Source organism: Amia ocellicauda, chromosome 17 (genome assembly GCF_036373705.1).
Source record: "Amia ocellicauda isolate fAmiCal2 chromosome 17, fAmiCal2.hap1, whole genome shotgun sequence".
NCBI classification, from domain to species: Eukaryota; Metazoa; Chordata; class Actinopteri; order Amiiformes; family Amiidae; genus Amia; species Amia ocellicauda.
Genome location: NC_089866.1, coordinates 1060001 through 1075359, shown reverse-complemented (window position 1 = coordinate 1075359; position 15359 = coordinate 1060001).

Below are 15359 nucleotides of genomic sequence, written 5' to 3'. Positions count from 1 at the left end.
ATTTAGAAGAACAGGCCATCCTGTTTTAAATCTCTCCCTGTATGAATTGCATTTAACATTTCCTGTGAGTTTATTTCATATTATTTTCATTTTCTGAATTTGCACAGAAAGAGTTGTAGGGTTCTCCCTCTCGTGCTCTCTCGCTCTCTCCCTCTCTCCCTCCCTCTCTCTCTCACTCTACCCAGAAGTGTTTATTACAACTTTAAAATAAAATTACTCAACCCATCCATAAAAATACTCAATCTAATTTAGCACAACACTCTGTAACCATTTAGCTTGGTAATTTTTCATTGTTTGACCTCACTTTTAATTAGAGACTAAATTATTCATGCACTTTGATGGGAGACAAACTAGTTGAGTGTGGTGCGAACCTGCCGGTTGGCGCAGTGGGGTTTTGTAAATTTGCGAATCAAACTCAAGTGGCCAGGGGAACACAAAGAAAAAGAGAGAGGGAGAGGGAGAGGGAAAAGAGTGGAGGGAAAAAACAATACAATCTGACATCAAATAGGAGCCGCAAAGCCTCCATCAATCTCAAGTTCGGTCTACTTTCCCACCGCCAGCTTCAGGAGGTGCAAGATTAGGAAACTTGTTCTTTCCCTACTTCCTGTCTTAGTTACTGATATCCTGGCAGCAATTAGTCAGGTGTGGGAGCTGCCTCTTCACACCCCCCGGTCTTTTAAAGCGAGGGGCGACCCTGAGTAACTTCAGCCAGGCTGTTGCAGCGCCTTCATATGAGCAGCTTCTCAATATCACCCCACTGATGCCCGGGAGGAGAATATTACTGGACTGTAGACACAAAACTGAACCAGTCATTCATGGTTGAGGATTTTTCACTCCTATAGACTGGAAGCCTTCATTTGTTTGTGTTTATTTTCAGATTAGAGAGCACTGAGCGCTGAGCGTGTCCAGTAAATACTTTAAATATCATCTCTCCCCCGTATGACACACTCTCAGTGTCCGAGATCACGAGCCTGCATCACCCCGACCACAGACTTTACGCACTTACACCAAGCCGAGTCGTTTCCCACCTGTATCGAAGTCCGCAGGCGCTGTTCTCATTCCCCGGCCTCCCCCGCGGATCACGCTCAGAAATAAATACATACAGCAAACCATGAAATCACTTAATTACATAGATGGCCGGTCTTCTTTTGCCAGGAGAAATGCTGAGCAGCCGAAGGAGGTCACTCCGGCCGCCCGCTCTGTGAGCCGTCACTCTCAGACGACAGCCCCTCCCTGCGCAGGTGGTCGCGGCCTCGGAGCCCGGGCTGCCAAGGGCAAAGGGACGGGGCTAACTCCGCTACGCATGTCCCCCCCACCCCTGCGTCCAAAACAAACAGCTGCGTTTTAAAATGAAAGTAGTGCCGGACACCTAGCGACAGGGCGTGGGGAGAGACGCGTGCTCTTCTGGTGCTAATATGTGTGGAAACATAATCATCTGGTCACGTGTCTGAGCTTCAGACTGTCATTGAAGGGTTTATGTAGATATCGGGTGTCATAATGAAATGGTATTTTTGTGTGAACAGTCACCCTTGTCTATATTTTATTGTCTTTAGATGACTATATTTATTTTCATGGATACCTGATGAAGACACAGTAGTGTCGAAATACTTGAGTAAGAGTGCAGCTACCAGATCATTTTTATATATATATATATATATATATATGCGCACCAGACATTGAGTTTGCAATAAAGACATAAATATCTGAGAATATATAGATTGGAAGAAATAATAAAATGTTTTAATTGATTCTACAAGAACAATGCATTTGTTTGTTTTCTGCCATTTCATCACAAATGAACAAGAAGTTGGCTGGGGAATGAAGTTGATGTCTTGAGATTTTCTATAAAGGGAATGTGTATATACAGTATAATATATATATATATATATATTGTGGAAGTTGACATGGTGGGTTTTGTCAGAGTTCCCTGTCATTGTTAGTTTGGTCGGGCCAACGCCTCTTCCACAACCACAGAAACATCTCTCAGACACAAGGTTTCGGGGTGCAGGGCCATCTCTCGCTCAACACGTGAGCAGAAGAAGACAGATTCTCATTTAATATCTGCTGGTTGGGGGGAGGGGGAGGTTGGAAAGATCTTTTTGGACCAAGGAGGGAAAAGAAAATGAATGGATTCAATTGATGCATGTAAAGTCATGAAAAAACAGGCTTTCTGGAGATTTGTTAGACTCCCACTGCAGGGTTGTCCCCCCAGGACCGTAACCCCAAAAACAGTAGCCAAGCAGACGAGATGGATGTCCCCCCACGGCCGGCCCCGTCACCTGAACCCCGTCCAGTTGGATTCACAAAATAGCGTGGAAAGAGTCACGACCCAGCGGCGCTGCGGAAAACCCTGTCAGTCGCACCACCTATTTCTGGAAACCCAAACGAATCTGACTCTGCTTTTTCTTGGGTTTGCTTTTCTTGCTCCTCTGCCATGGAAAATCATAACCAGGAATATCTTTAGAAAAAAGAAAGACACTAAAAAAACAACTGAGGTGGGTGCGGAGAATGAATTTAGTAATAGGCCAAGAATTTGAAATATCCACACGTTCATGCCTGTATGTTATGAATTTAACTGTGTCATTTTGTGAGTTTGTTTAGGAAGCGCTACAGGTTGAGTTTTCTCTCAGGGAACTGAAGAGACGTGTCTGTGTTTTTGAGACAAGAAATCAACTATTTTCCTTTTACCCGGAGTATCTGCATTGCTTACTTGTATCTGGGGGCAGATTCTGGGCGCAGGCCGTCCCCGTGGTCTGATCGGGGCAGATGGTCAGTCTAGTAGTTAACGTTACTGCGTGCAACTTCCTAATATCGCATCAAAAAATATAACTAAACAATCTTCCACTCGTTTAAAACAAGCCTCGCCCAATTCAGAACAAACAATGAATGAAAACTGACTAAACGTCCTGCTTTGAGGCGGTCACCGGCAGCCCAAGTTTTTTATTTGGTGTTTCGGTGGCGGCGGACAGAGGCTTGTATTTAGAGATATGCAGCTAATTGCTTGTATGGATTTTGTGAGATTGATTATCGTGTGACAGATTCGGAGCCGTGTCTTTGTCTAATTGCTGGAATTCCATATTGTCATGCAAAGCGTTTTTTGGGGGGGAGAGGCAATGGACGGGGAAACTGCATTTCATTTTTATTTTATGTAAAAAAAAATATATATATGCACTTCAATTAATAAATGTGTGGACTCAGCAAAACACCGGGTAATCCATAGCTAGCACTCACAGAGGTCTGCTGGAAAATTAGTACTTACACACACACACACACACACATACACACAATTATAAATATATATACGTGTGTGTGTGTACCAATAACAATCACACAGACACACTATACTGTTAACTAGAGCAATATTGCCAGGCTTCTGCGGAGATCACATCTCACTCTTTATGTTCCAGATCACACTGGTATGCACACGCTCATGCACGCACAAATCAAATGAACATAAAAAAAAACAGTACCCACAATGCAGTGCTGGGCCTCTCTAAACAAGTTAGCTAGATTATGCTTGTGTTTGTTGAATAAACACACTGTCATAGTTTGCAGGGATCACAGAACTGCTTCCAAATGATTACAGTCTACATTTGTGCAGTTGAGAGCATGTCTCTGGCACGGCTTCCCATCAGTAGTTGTAAGGATTAACACATGACTTCTGTATGGAAGGGCATCCCGAAGCTCACAAACAGATGGGATTACGGTGTCAAACTGCAGGGTTTCTGAACCGCCGTCACTAATAAGGAGACATCTGATTAGACTGCAATATTGCAGAGATATTAGAGGTCCTAACGGGTTGAATTTTCAGTCTGTTTTTCTCTCTTCTCTCCCTTCATTATTGTAACTATTAAGATGTAAATGAAATTCTAAACATCTAATCATTTATTCATATGAATTAATTTAGAAAACCTTTCTTTCCTCTCATATACTTGAATGCATTATAATAATAGATCCAATTTAGAATTTAGAAGACAATTAATTAGCCAGTCATTAGCAGGGCATTCATAACCTGTATAAAAAATGTACATTGTTTTAGTCTGCTGTATCATTTTCATTGTTATTATTATTATTATTATTATTATAGGCGTTGTTCTGGTTCTGGTGTTGTGTTTTTGCTGTTCTGTGCTTTGTTAACTGTCACTGTTTTGCACAGAAATAACTCAAATACTATTTTCCATCACAGGTGGAATTTGCCTGTTTTAACACAATTAGACACTTGCAAAATATGTCCCTCCTTCAATAGCAAGCCGCTTAATACATATGTTTCTTTTAATTAAATTTAGCATTAAATGCTAGACTTCCTGGAGAGAATCTCAATTTGTTCCTCGAAAGTGTACTTACTGTAGCTGCCCATCTGTCTGGCTCGCGTCTCCATAGGTGGTGCTTTGTTTATTTATGTATTTATTTAGGCCTTTGATGTTGTGTTGTGGGAGACGGGGGTTATTTATCAATAGCGGAAAACTAAGTGTAATGTCCTAAAATTTCGCATCCTCAGCTTTTCCCCCAGCTGTCAATAGTGTGTTCAGAAAAAGCGATCAGTTGTCTTCCTGGAGCTGACAATAAATGTGGTCACACTTCAGAGGGGTAAATAGTATTGATCGCCTCCTGCTATCACCTCTAATTTTCTTCCAGCCGCTCCACGACGGTATCCTTTATGACTAATCACACCCACTAACAGGGGCCGCACAGGACTGTCTTATTTTAAGTACTGTGCCCGAAGCGCTGAGGTAGGGAGCTGAAGTATCGAAGTGTTACTCGCCCGTCGTGTTCCTACCTTTCTGTGATGTGATTGACCGGCTTGATCTGTGAACTGAATACAACACGCACTCATAAACACACGTGTGCTCACGGGGCATGGCCTGGCTCTGGCCTACTTCAATTAAAACAAATAAAAAAGAGGAGAAAAACCTATCATAGTTTAAAAAAGAGAATAACATACTATCCTGACACTCAGTTTGCACTCGTTTTGAATGTTCGTTTTAATAGTTGCACTGTAAATAAATACTTACAAACACACACAAATAAATAAAGTGTTTGGAAGTCCCCGGGACACCGACTGTTATAAGAGCCTCTACAGCAACAGTATAATAAAGTGCAGAATAAGGCTGTTAGCTGGCGACTTGCATATTTACATGGCATGTCAAGTATTTCATGCCAACCATTTTAATTGCAAACAGAAGCTGCCTATTAGCTCGCGCTGGAGCAAATGAAAGCTAAAATAAGATTTGTGAAATGAAACATTGGACACTATTTAATTTAGGTTATAAGTAATGCCAGCTCAAACCTATTATATCTTATGGACCCGTGCCAGTGTCACTCAGTTTTAGAAAGAGATTTTTGTTTAAATAAACTGCCAGTGTGATATTTGCCAATGTAATACCATTCGTGGGAAGCCATCCAGGTTTTGCTTCACAGAAGATGATAAGAAAGAACAAAAAAAAAAACTTTTCGGTAAATATTTATGTACTTTTATTTGTTTTTTGACATATACCCAATCTGTTCCCTGATGATGTCACAAAACAAGGGGAAGATATAAACAATGGGAATGGGCCGCACCATTCCTGAAGAGGGATTGTTGACTGCGCTCTAGATTGTCACAATTATGCTTCGGAAATGTTAAAGACATTTCTTTAATCTGAGGACGTTCATTAATTCACTAGATTTTACAGCCGACAATCGCAGATGTACAAATAATATATCGCAATTAAATCCAAATGCAAAAACCCTGTTCCCATCACATGATCTCTCCCTTCATCACAATCCTACACTGATCATTTGTGGAATTATATATTTAAAGCCGTGATTTTTTTGTGCCACTGATCGACGTGATTGTGCTTCAAAAACCACAACACAGAGAGGAAAATCACTCACACAAACGCACAAACACACACATGCACCTATATACAAACACAAACGTATACATATTACAGTTGTCTACTCGTAAGGTGTCATTTTTAATTATGTATTGAAAAACAGCTGCACTAACATCAGAGCCCACCGTCTGCGCCGTACCTTTCCATAAAATACAGCATCTTAAAAACCAATTTAATGGCATAAAACAATAAACTTTGCGTTAATCATTTTAATGGCGTGCTCTAACATAAAAGAAATAAAGGATAGTTTTTACAGTTCAACTAAATGGCAATGTGTTCGCCGAGGATAATGTATTGCTGTCAGTCTATGTACCCTAGTGAACCAGTGAAATTATATTGAACTATTCCATCTTTATATTGTGAAGTTTCTATCAATAAAACTGATGAGGCATTGAGAGAGGCAGTTATATTAGGCTGACTATGAGATGCCACAAAGCAAGTCTAATACTCGATTACCACAATACAGGGCCGGGGAAACAAGTACCACTTTGTAAGAGCGCTGCTAACCTCAAAGCAGCCCTACATCCTCCCCGGTTTAACCGTTTTTACGGCATTGTGTTGCCAAGGCCTGCATTCAGAGTCGGAGGATGGAAACATCCAGATAAATGGCGCAGGTCCTTGTTAGGCAACACAAATCAATTTTCCTTATTCGCACACTGAACGCACACAAAAATACAGATTAAAAAAGGCGTAGGAGGACCAGGTGTATATATTTAATCGCACGTCTAAACTATATATATACACCCCGACTCGAAGATACAGCTGTATATATATATTTAAAGAAAACGGATTGATGAATGCTTGTACACACATCATGAACTGCAAATTCAGCATGGTCAACTTTGTGTTTGTATCGAGATAAATGGAATATCTACCCCCCCAACCCCCATCCAGGATATCTGAGCAGTTTTCTCTTTGGCTGTGGGCTCCACTGTTTCCACTGCCATGTTAAACAATTATTGGCTGAGGTAAATTGGGCAGGTGTTATATTTTTTGCTGGAAAGATTTATTGATGCAAGTCTGCGGCATTGAGTTGTCTCTCACCATGCTTCCAACAACTCAGCAAAGCTCCTGTGTCTCTGCTCAATAGTCCATGATAAATTACTCAAGCAAAAAAAGCAAAATAACCACCTCGGATTCTGTGCAGCACGCCGTCGCACCGAACGCCTCTCTGCCTTTACCTTAAAGAGACCCCAATCAAATACTCACACTGTGTCCATTTCCTCTTTTGTTCTGTGAAAATGAAAACTGATGCAGAATAATGACAATTTATAAAACCAATCTGTGCAATTTCCTAAGGCACCCTGTAACACTACTTCGGTGCTTAATCTTTTAAGAACAATTGTGTTGTGATACTGGCGAGTGCGAATACAGCGTTTGTCCTAAACAATACAGTCTCTTCAGAATTAGTCAAAGCTCTGCTGTTGTTCAGACGCTTTAAACGCAGTGAGTTGTTAATACGCTCTTAATTTGCTTGATTGTGTTTAGTTTCATCTCATTGTGTTCGTTCGTTTATAGTTTTTTGTGTTTCTGTGAAAAATAGATGTTTCCTTTCCTCGTTCAAAGCTCGTGACGTTGTCTCACTAAACCTAGTCTGTATCTGAACCGGCCTGGCCTTAAAATGGTATTTGTGTTTGTTTGTTGAAGACGTCAGCAATATGCTGCGTTTCACATGTTTGCAGTCATCTCTTTTCACCGGCACATTAAGAAAATAAGTATGTTTATATATACTTATAAAAAGACGCGACCATGTTGAACTCATCTGGCTAACTCTTTAAGAAGATCAGACAGTGAATGAACACAATCTCGAGACCCCCGGATTCGGACGAGCGGCCCCCGCGCTGCTGGTTTACACCAGCAAATCCACGTGCTGGCAGAGCTGAGCGCCGCGGCCGTCTCCAGCGTCTCCGAGACGAGGCGGCGTTCATTTTCAAACGTGTTTCCACAAAACCATGACATTGGGGTGGCAACTCGCTATTTCAAATGTGCTTTTATTCAGTGATTACAGCAGACGCCTGGAAACGCCAATCACTAGGTAACTGGCACGCGCTGATATGAGTTATGGGGATCAGCCATGTGATTCCAGAATAAATAATTAGAGAGTTGGCTGCAGAAGGAAGTGTGAACAGAGATGTTATTATTTACGCCAGATTAAGGCCACTGAGCAACGGCAGGGTTCCCCGCTCCACTGGGAACTGGTGTCAATTTTATTATTGTTACTTTTATTTTAATAATCTCTAAATGAATTACTATTGAACTGTGCAGTTAGTCAATAATTAAATGTAATTAATTATCTTTTAAGTGATTTTGTTGTGCAGGTGTTGTGGAGCCTATTTAAATGCAATTAACAGTGTGGGATTTCTATAACAACAACAACAACAACAACAACAACAACAACAACAACAACAACAAGATCGGTTTGCTTGGAAAGCACACGTTCGCTTCCATACCGTAACGTTTCCAAAGAACCCTACATATAGGTTTGAAGCGCCAGTCGCCCTGCAGATGCAACGGACAGGGGGGGTCCGGGGACACTCAGTGTGGCGGGAGGATCCCCGACTTCCTGTCCTTTAAGAAGCTCGTGGTTGAGGTTGAACGCAGAGACACGTGTGAGAGAAGAAGCGGGATTTTGTCGGGGGCAAGAGACAACAAAACGGGGGAAGGAGGGAGAATGGGAAGCAAGCAGCGCAGATTCTCGCTCTGAGGGGCTTTTGTCGTCTGTGCTTGGGGTTCCCTGGTCATCACCTCTGATGACAGTGTGTCGCCACACGCCTGGGAGCCCCGACTCTCCCGGCTGTCTGAGGGGCGCCAGGCTGGTTACAGTCAAGTCTAAGTCATTGTGGATTGAAACGGAAATAAAACGGCAGTCTGCCCTGGTCTTTATTGACATATTTACTATTCCGTCTACTGTAGTCCATTTCTTTCCCCTCTGGCCACCCGCAGAGCGGTTTTAATCATGGTAGGAGTGATAACACAGCCGTGTGACAAGAGCCCAGCAGGGCCTGGCAGTTTCCACACGGAGGACGACACGGCCCGCTCCACACCGGCCCGGCCCGGCCTCGTGCTGGCTGGAGCAGTGGCAGTGGGACGTGTGCGTGATACAGGACACATCCGAACCAGGGGTCTGTGGACGACACCGCCCGTCCTGTTCTCCAGGCTCAGACCCTGGCGAGTTGAGCCACTTGAAAGAGACGAGATTGCCTCTCTTTAATCATCATAAAGGCCCCCGGCTGTCTAATCTTAATAACAGGACAGGTGTGTGTCTGGTTGTTTGTTGTTCACTGTACGTTTACTGTTAATAGTTTTTGCTGTACTTCATAAACAAGTACACACACACATATATGTATTGTTATGAATCTGGGTGCCTGGCTGTTGAGGGCGTACATATGTGTATCGTGTTAGAGTTGGTGTAACGCTGAGAAGTTGTGCGTGAGACTTTAATTTCCCTTCCTCTCACTCTGCAGTGCAAAGCAAGAGTTTTCCACCGGAGTCGGAATCAAAGGATCTCCAGTAATTAAAAGAATCGCACACGAGCACTAATAAAGGCCCTGCAAAAGTGTTGGCGACGTGAGAGAGCGCTGCGTCTGAAGTCGGAGGATTGATCACAGATGTATTGCTAACCGAGAGCAAATCTTTTTTCCATTATGATTCTTTGAAGACACAAAATGAGCAAGCAGGTTCAGTTATTAACAAAGAACAGAGCCGGTCTCTACGTGGAGAGAACGCTGATTAAATGTTAAACAACCCATTGTGATACATAAAATTGCATTGCAAGGCTCAAGGAGAGTTTCTTGAAAGATTAATGTGATTATAAGACCTTAAAGCTGATAAATACCTTCAGTGTTGATTATGTGGTACCGAGCAAGTGAATGGGATTTAACCTTGCTGAGGAAAGCAAATGGACGGAGACAGAAGTATTGTTTTCATGTATGTGAAGTGAAACAGGAGTGCAGTAGCTGAGTGTGTGACACCCACAATCACAGACACTGAGGCGTGCGTGAATTTAGGAAACAGAAAATTGTAATCTACCGAATAACACCTTTAAGATCAAGTAAAAATAATTAAAAACACGTTGTTTGTTCTATTTGAAATCAATCAAAAAGGTCTTCTTTAACTCCGTCCCGGTGGACTTGGTGAGTGCCACCGAAAGATAAGAATTCTGACTAATTTAGGTATAAAATTACAGAGTAATTATGCCCCGCGTTGATGTTCTCTCGCCTTCGTGCTGCATATTGATAGAATAATTTGTGGGGTTTCTTTCAGGGACGTGTTAGTGCTGGAGATGTTACCCAGTGGTCCGACAGCTCGTCCTTTTGTGGCAAATGAAGTGATCGCTGTAAACCGGCCTCTCTGTTCATCAGTAAAATGTGCAACGGGCGTCTCTTTGATTCATAAGATTCACCTGGTGTCCCTCCAGACGCACAGCGTGGGGTTCCGCTAATTCGGTGTCGTGGAGGTTTATTTATTTTAATGGAGGTTGGGCCGATTCCTCTCCGGTGCTGGTCAGTGGCTTCACAAGAAAAAACAACCAACCAGGCAGGCACCGACAAATAACACAATGTAAACCAACATACTGAGTCATTTTAGAATCAGAGCGAGAAAGAGAGAATTAAATGAGGAAACGCTTACATTTTTAAGCCCCGAAGAAAGAAAGAGAAAGTGTGTATGGAGTGTGTGGAAAGAGAGAGGATTGTAAAGCAGCCAGGTAACCGCTGTAATTGAAAACGCTTTCTGTGGGGAAAATGCTTCTCCTGCACTTCTGAACGAGATACACCGAGTCTTTGAGTGCCGGTAGAAAGAGTATATTTACTCTCCTCTGCCTTTAAAGGTATAGACCTCCTCGAGATGGTCCTGTCAGTTACAACACGACTGGATAGCGCTGTTAAGGATCAGGTCATAATCCCTGTATGAAACGGGGAAGGTTAATGCGGTTCTGAAGTTTTAAAGAATAGTTAATTATCTTCAGGTTATAAACACCCTTTGGGCATTTTTTCCCGTCTTGCCCTGCTATGTTTGGCTTGACCCACACGAATTAAATCCTCCCCTTCGGATAAATCCCTCACAAAGGCTGAACTTTACAAACTGCAGCCTGTCCGGCCCCCTTCACCTCCCCCACCAATACGAAATTAAACTAATTAATAAACCCAGAGTCTTAGTATAGAACATTGTGTGATGATAGTGTACCTGTAGTGTGACTTACTCATTGTACTGCGTTACGTCATTTGAAGAGCATGACACCCCATACAGAGCAGCGTGTGTAGCAACGTCTTACAGAAATTGGATATAGCAGAAATGAATTAGAAGAAGAATACTTATTATCTTTGCATCTTGTTTTATCCAGTCCGATTTGTTTAAAAAAATCAAATAAATAAAGAGCCCCTTTTAGTTCAGAGTGTGTGTGTCCAATATTGGGTATTTTAAGAATACTGTACAGAGATTAAACCCAGCTGGAAGGGTTCGACAGTCCGCAGAGCTTTGCAAACGCTTTAGGTGGGTCTCCTGCATCTTTAAAACATCTCGAGTAAACCATTACAGACTTTGACAGTTACAGATCGCTGTAGACAGTAGTACCTTACATCTGGAAACACCATTTAGCTCATCCCATCTCAGGAAGTTTTCACACTTCACGATTCATTAACCTGTGGGTCTCAGATTCCTTGGGAAGCAGGAATAGGAAAAAGGCTGTTTACACAGTATTTTCTAAATCATTATCAAGTGGTTAGCAGCTACGGTGGCAAACACACACTGCTGGTAAATACACTGGAGTATAAAGCCATGGACTCGGTTTAACATTTCTCTGTTTCACGTTCAGCAAAAAAAGAAATGATGCTTTTAAGGTAAAGATATTATTTTAGAGCCGCCAGCCCCCCACACACACCCAGCCCAGCTGCCTTGTGTAATTGTGTCATAATAGTTCTGTCTTTAACCATGTAACAATATACGAACCGTTCAAAAATGACACATACTTGAGAATTCAGGAACAAAACAGATTTTGTGGACATTGTGTGTGTGTGTGAGAGAGACAGACTAAATTCAGACTACTTTGAAATATATTTAGAAACTTAAAAGCAAAATAAATAACATTTTAATTGTTTTTAATTATTTTAACAATTGAAGAAGGCTGATATATTCATATATAATATATTTAAGTGTTAGAAATATAATTCTACATTCAATGACTGAAAATAACATCTGAATTGTGCGTTTTTATAAAGATGTTAATCCACTTTCATTTAGCCTTAACAGCAGGAAACTTTCTTAGCAATATACATTGACACTTCACTGATGAATTATCACTGATGTTGTGGCAGTAAATATGATTATAAATACACCCAAAACATTGCCTGCTTACAAAACACACCAACAGCGCTATTAAAACTTAAAATGAAGTCTTTTTTTATTTTAATAGAGAAGTAAATGGCTGGAATGACTAAGCTGTCTTGATTATTTTAATCTCAAACCGATTTTTTTATATGTGAAAACTAATCCCAGTAATTTCCCAGCTGAACCTAAATTTCAGGTTTCTGCAGAGGATCATTTTGGAACTGAATTTCAGATCACACTTTAGTTTAGTAGATACAATTCCATCTCTCTGAAATGCATTTCAAATTGCGTTCATGGCTGTTGAGAAGAGATCCCGGTTTATTTGAGCAATTAGCAAAGTGGGTGTGAAGTACGAACACAGCGGCCTGTGGATCTGATCGGCCCCTGGTCCCATACCCGGCTCTGAAACCCAGGCGCTGCGGGGACGGTGGCGCTGGCTGTCGTTCTGTGGCACATTTCACACACGTGTGGACGAGGATTCACCACAAGAGCAGAAAAGTGGATAAAAAGGCATATTGATGATCACATTTAAATGCTTGTGTGTCTGTGTTAGGCCTTATGAAATGAGATGCTTTGAACAGGTAGCCAGGTGGGTGCAGTTGTGCCAAGAGGACACTAGGAGAAGTGTGGTATTAAAGCAGGATTATCAGTTGTATTATTCTGCTTGACCTGGGGCATAACCTTATTATCTAACCGCTCGGGTAAGCATCAAGCAAATAGGTGTAACTGTTCTTTCTGTATTTGTCTGGTCGGTTGTTTGTCTGTTGATCTGTGTGTTGGTTAGTTGATGTGTGTGTGTTTGGCTGGGCCCTTTATCCACAGTGACTTACAAGCTACAGACAGGTTTAAACGAGGGGCAGGGGAGCTTACACAGAGAACAACAAACGGCAATATAATATCCTGTAGAGGCCACCCAATTTCTGAGTGGAAAATGTGTATTTAAACCCACCCCCTCTCTTGCAATAAAGACGGGGTGTATTGAGTTGGGAAGTTTCAAGTCCACCTGCGATAAAAGCACGATGAACTTGTGTGATATTGTGTACATATTGTGTAGCTTAGTAATGAGCGGAGGGCGATTATTTCCATATTAGTGTGCCAGTGCAATTGTGTGTTTGTGAGCGTCATACTGCGCCGAAATATAATGGAAATGCAGAGAAGGTGTAGGATAAAATGTGGAGGTCGTGTTTTGCTACATAATAATAATAATAATAATAATAATAATAATAATAATAATAATAATAATAATAGTGACAGTAATAATACAATAATAACAGCCGCACTGTGCGGATGGCGTGACGGTATTGAAGACCGCAGTGTGCTCCACACGGTATTACCGACAGCAATCGCGCCTGTGTTTAAAAAATAAAGTTTTAAAAAATAAAGAGCTCTGATTAATTTTCACCATTTGTCAAATAGGGTCAATGTTTTTTTTTTTTTTTTTTTTTTTCTGGTCAGCGTTCTGTCGATAATTAATCAAAAGGCAAAAATCTTAATGAAACACTTTTCGGGAGGCGATAATTAGCGGGAGAGCCGCCTCGCGCTCCTCGATATTTAATAACCGGGAGCGCGAGCCGGGGGGGCGGGGGGTTGACACGTGAAATTCCTCCTGCAATAACACTTTATATAGACCAAAAAACACAGGCAAACTATTAAAAACATTACAGACAACAATAATGATGATAATAATATAATTACACAGGAGTGAGTTGTTATTGTTCATTTAAATGCACAAATATGATCTGTATTCAGGGACTGTTCGACTACCCAATTAAGAATCGGCGACTAATCTCGTTAATTCTAGTTTCGGGGTATTACTTTTCATTTACAACTGAAACAGACAAAATAAGCAGACTGAATAATAATAATAATAAATAAAGACACAATAATAAATAAATAAATAAATTGTGTATATTTATAAATAAAACACGCTGCCATGCACTATCATCAGAGAGTGCCTTTCCCTTTATTCTCTGCTGGTATTAATATAGTTTGCAGGCATGAATGACAGGTGAGGCTTCAGTGTGTTGTTTTTGTCATGTGAATTTCTATTGAAATGTTGTAAAGTTGGCGATAAGGCTGAGAGGCGGGTGGGGGGGTTGCTGATCAGACTATTGATAGGTATTGAAGGAGCCCAAATCCCGGCCCTTAATAGAAACCCAGATCAGCTGTTATCACAACAAGACACCCACAGCATTATTTGAACAGGTCGGACCATCCCGGCAGAACATTTCAATTATTCTCATGCTTTAATCAATGTTTGGTAATATGTATTAAATTCAAACTTGCTAATCCAAATTCCACAATTTAACAGTTATGATTTTTCCATTAATGCTCGACACACTTCGAGTCATTTACATTCGGGGGCTTTATTAAATAAATCGGGAAATTCTACAATGTATTAAAACGGATGTATTCGAATCAACACAATTTACAACAACATTGACAAAACAACAAAAGCAGCAGGAATAATAATATTGAATATAATAAATATAATAATAGCATATTTATTATTATTAATAGTAATAATAATGTAATTATTGCTATTATTATTATTATTATTATTATTATTATTATTATTATTATTATGTAAACCTATATTGCAGGGCTATATGTTATTTATTTGTCAGTGCCTGTAATGGTGAATATATATATATATATATATATATATATATATATATTGATGTAACATTATGAGCAGGTCAAAAGCACCAGTGCTGCACATGTGGTAAATCCATTGCAATTGAATGTGTGCGCTGTGTGGGGTTGTGTTTGTTTGTTTGTTTTGTTATAGATTCTACATTTTAACACCTTTACGTTGGCCATGTACCACACCAGAGATCACACTGGAACAACCCTGATGCACAACAATTGAAGATATGCTACAAATAAATATTAAACCGTTATTACGATATTACTTTCACTCTAATACCGAGATCCAAAAGTCAATTTAAGAAGTGTTGGTGCTTTTGCTGATAGATGACTACTTACACACATCCGTCCATACATGCAACAGACATACAAAAAGGCGCTATATTTTTCAAACAATTCAGTCTGCCTTCTAGAGTCCATACTGACTTTATTGCGCCGATGCTGTGTCTGTTATTGGGCTTTTTAAGACAATAAGAAGGTGTGTGAATTAATTTGAAGAGCATCAAGTGC